Below are 3,759 nucleotides of genomic sequence, written 5' to 3'. Positions count from 1 at the left end.
GACTTCCAATCAGAGTGATTTATATCTCATCTACGTTGTTTATGTCCTGGTCCACAAGCACCATGACACAGAGAGGTCAAGGGTCGCGTCCAGACCAATAAACCCAGAGGTCTAGCTGATTATAGAACACACAAACACTGCTGTCATTCTGAGCCATGTCAGTATATTAAGAGTGTGTAATGTGTGTGTGTGTAATGTTGTGTGTGTGTGTGTGTGTGTGTGTGTGTGTGTGTGTGTGTGTTTGTGTGGTAATGTGTGTGTAATGTGTATATGATTCACTGTTTACACTATGGTCCAGCTCAGGAGTCAAAGAGCTCAAACTACCAACTGGTAGGTGACTGAGACAAGAGCTGACAGAGGGAGGAGAGGAGAGGGAGGAGAGGAGAGAGAGAGAGGAGAGGAGAGGAGAGGAGGAGAGGAGAGGAGAGGGAGGAGAGGAGAGGAGAGAGAGGAGGAGAGGGGGGGAGTGGAGAGGAGAGGGGAGAGGAGAGGGAGGAGAGGAGGGGAGAGGAGAGGAGAGGAGAGGGAGGAGAGGAGGGGAGAGGAGAGGAGAGGAGAGGAGAGGAGAGGAGGGAGAGGGAGGGAGAGAGAGGAGAGGGAGGAGAGGAGAGGAGGGGTTGAGAGGAGAGGAGAGGAGAGGGAGGAGAGGAGAGGGAGGAGAGGAGAGGGAGGAGAGGAGAGGAGGGAGAGGAGAGGAGAGGAGAGGGAGGAGAGGAGGGGGGGGAGAGAGGAGAGGAGAGGAGGAGAGGAGAGACAGGTGAGGGAGGGAGAGACAGGAGAGGAGGGAGAGGAGAGACAGGAGAGGAGAGGAGGGAGGGAGAGGAGAGGAGAGGAGAGGAGAGGAGGGGAGAGGAGAGGAGGGAGGGAGAGGAGAGGAGGGGGGGAGAGGAGAGGAGGGGGGGGAGAGGAGAGGAGAGGGAGAGGAGGGGGGGAGAGGAGAGGAGGGGGGGTGGAGAGGAGAGGAGGGGGGGGAGAGGAGAGGAGAGGAGGGGGGAGAGGAGAGGAGGGAGGGAGAGGAGAGGAGGGGGGGGGGAGGAGGAGGAGGAGAGGAGAGGAGAGGGAGGAGAGGAGGGAGGGAGAGGAGAGGAGGGAAGGAGGGAGGAGAGGAGCAGGGGGGGGAGGAAGAGGAGGGAGGGAGAGAGAGGAGGGAGGAAGAGGAGAGGAGGGAGGGAGAGGAGAGGAGGGGGGGGAGAGGAGGAGAGGAGGGAGGGAGAGGAGAGGAGGGGGGAGAGGAGAGGAGGGGGAGGAGAGGGAGAGAGAGGAGGGGGAGGGGAGGAGAGGAGAGGAGGGAGGGAGGAGGAGAGGAGGGGGGGGGGAGGAGAGGGAGGGAGGAGAGGAGAGGAGAGGGGGGGAGAGAGAGGAGAGGGAGGAGAGGAGAGGAGAGGGAGGAGAGGAGGGGGGAGAGGAGAGGGAGGGAGAGAGAGGAGAGGGAGAGAGAGGAGAGACAGGAGAGGAGGGAGAGAGAGGAGAAACAGGAGAAACAGGAGAGGAGAGGAGGGAGAGAGGAGATGGAGGGAGAGGAGAGGAGAGGAGAGGAGGAGAGGAAAGACAGGAGAGGGAGAGGGAGAGAGAGGAGAGGGAGAGAGAGAGAGAGAGAGACACAGGAGAGGAGAGGAGGGGAGGGAGAGAGGAGATGGAGGAAGAGGAGAGGAGAGGGAGGGAGAGGAGAGACAGGAGAGGAGGGAGAGAGAAGAGAGGGAGGGAGAGAGAGAGACAGAGAGAGAGAGACAGGAGAGGAGAGGGAGGGAGAGAGACACACAGGAGAGGAGAGGGAGGGAGAGAGAGAGACAGAGAGAGAGAGGAGAGGCGAGAAAGATACAGAGAGAGAGAGACACACACAGGAGAGGAGAGGAGGGAGAGAGAGAGACACAGGAGAGGAGAAGAGAGAGAGGGAGAGAGAGAGACAGAGAGACAGAGACAGAGAGAGAGAGAGAGGAGAGGAGAGGAGGGAGAGAGAGACACAGAGAGAGAAAGACAGAGAGAGAGAGAGAGAATACATATGATATGGGGATCATTTAAAAGCAGACTGTAGGATTGACTCTCTAACTGTAGAACATTCCAGGACCGCGTGTGTAAACCCCTCCGGAGTGCACGCTGGGTCCAGCGTCATAAAGGGACCAAGTCATTCTGTTTGGACAAGAGGCATTCCATGAGTGCTGATCAGATTTCCAGAGCGAATTTACGAACGCAGCCGCAGAACTCTCACCACCTCGAGTGTTCCAGGTGTTTTATGTGGTGTTTACCTAGCAACAACACCAAGCAACAACACTCTGAATCTCCAAATGAAAAATGAAACATTTATGCATTCCTGGTGAAAAAGTCACCCTCGGCCCTCTGGGATGTTAAAACCTTCTGTAGGTTAAAAAAAAAAAAATACAAATCTGATGAATCTACTGAAAGATGGTCTGCTACTATTCACCTAGTGGATAGGGAGTTGTACTGGTGATCGGAAGGTTGTGAGTTCAAATCCCGCCTGAAACACCACCACTAGTGCGTCCTTGTGTAAGACCTGGGAACACCACCACTAGTGTGTCCTTGAGTAAGACCTGGGAACACCACAACTAGTGCGTCCTTGTGTAAGACCTGGGAACACCACCACTAGTGTGTCCTTGAGTAAGACCTGGGAACACCACCACTAGTGCGTCCTTGTGTAAGACCTGGGAACACCACCACTAGTGTGTCCTTGAGTAAGACCTGGGAACACCACCACTAGTGTGTCCTTGAGTAAGACCTGGGAACACCACCACTAGTGTGTCCTTGAGTAAGACCTGGGAACACCACCACTAGTGTGTCCATGAGTAAGACCTGGGAACACCACCACTAGTGTGCCCTTGAGTAAGACCTGGGAACACCACCACTAGTGTGTCCTTGAGTAAGACCTGGAAACACCACCACTAGTGCGTCCTTGTGTAAGACCTGGGAACACCACCACTAGTGTGTCCATGAGTAAGACCTGGGAACACCACCACTAGTGTGTCCTTGAGTAAGACCTGGGAACACCACCACTAGTGTGTCCTTGAGTAAGACCTGGGAACACCGCCACTAGTGTGTCCATGAGTAAGACCTGGGAACACCACCACTAGTGTGTCCTTGAGTAAGACCTGGGAACACCACCACTAGTGTGTCCTTGAGTAAGACCTGGGAACACCACCACTAGTGTGTCCTTGAGTAAGACCTGGGAACACCACCACTAGTGTGTCCTAGTGTGAGTAGCTTCCATCGGTCTTCCTGCTCAGCCTCAACCAGCTCAACTCATGACCATAAGCATCTTAACACTAGAACAGCGGTGCCTTTTTTACCTACTAAAAGAGCCGCCTCGGGGGTCAAATGATTATGATAATTATGATATGACTCTTTACAATGCTCAAGCTGCTACTTACACACAATGACCACTAGTTGTCCACTTGTAAATTAGCCTGCCTCCTACACAGACAAACTGCTAAATAGCTTCATACTAGCTTATCCTGATGTGATTTAGAACATGTAAGGATACTGGGTGGTAGAACGCACATATCTAGGGCAAGTCATGAAAGGAGGGTCCTGAAATGTCATCGAGTGCAAAGATAGAACACGTTTCTTTACTCACAGGGGTCAAATGACCCTCATGGCTGTTTTTTTTTTCTGATCTCTGTAACATTTCAGAATACCTCAGCATATGCATTTTTCAGTGACCTATATTTTGGGGTGAGGGGTTCTGTGGTGATTTAAACATCTGCCTCCATCATCCCTCCATCCCTCCATCATCCCTCCATCATCCCT

The 3,759-nt window shown here is 53.5% G+C and overlaps 1 protein-coding gene across 1 annotated transcript in view; it reads right to left on the bottom strand.

Annotated features, from left to right (window-relative positions):
• LOC308158405 (thrombospondin-3b-like) overlaps positions 1 to 3,759 on the bottom strand; it is a gene marked incomplete at both ends in the record, with an annotated part of 57,945 nt that overhangs the window by 26,093 nt on the left and 28,093 nt on the right.

This window comes from Nansenia antarctica, assembly GCF_963989245.1.
Source record: "Nansenia antarctica genome assembly, chromosome: 5".
Taxonomy (NCBI): Eukaryota; Metazoa; Chordata; class Actinopteri; order Argentiniformes; family Microstomatidae; genus Nansenia; species Nansenia antarctica.
Note: the sequence above shows the minus strand (reverse complement) of the source record. Positions and strands in the feature narration are given on the sequence as shown.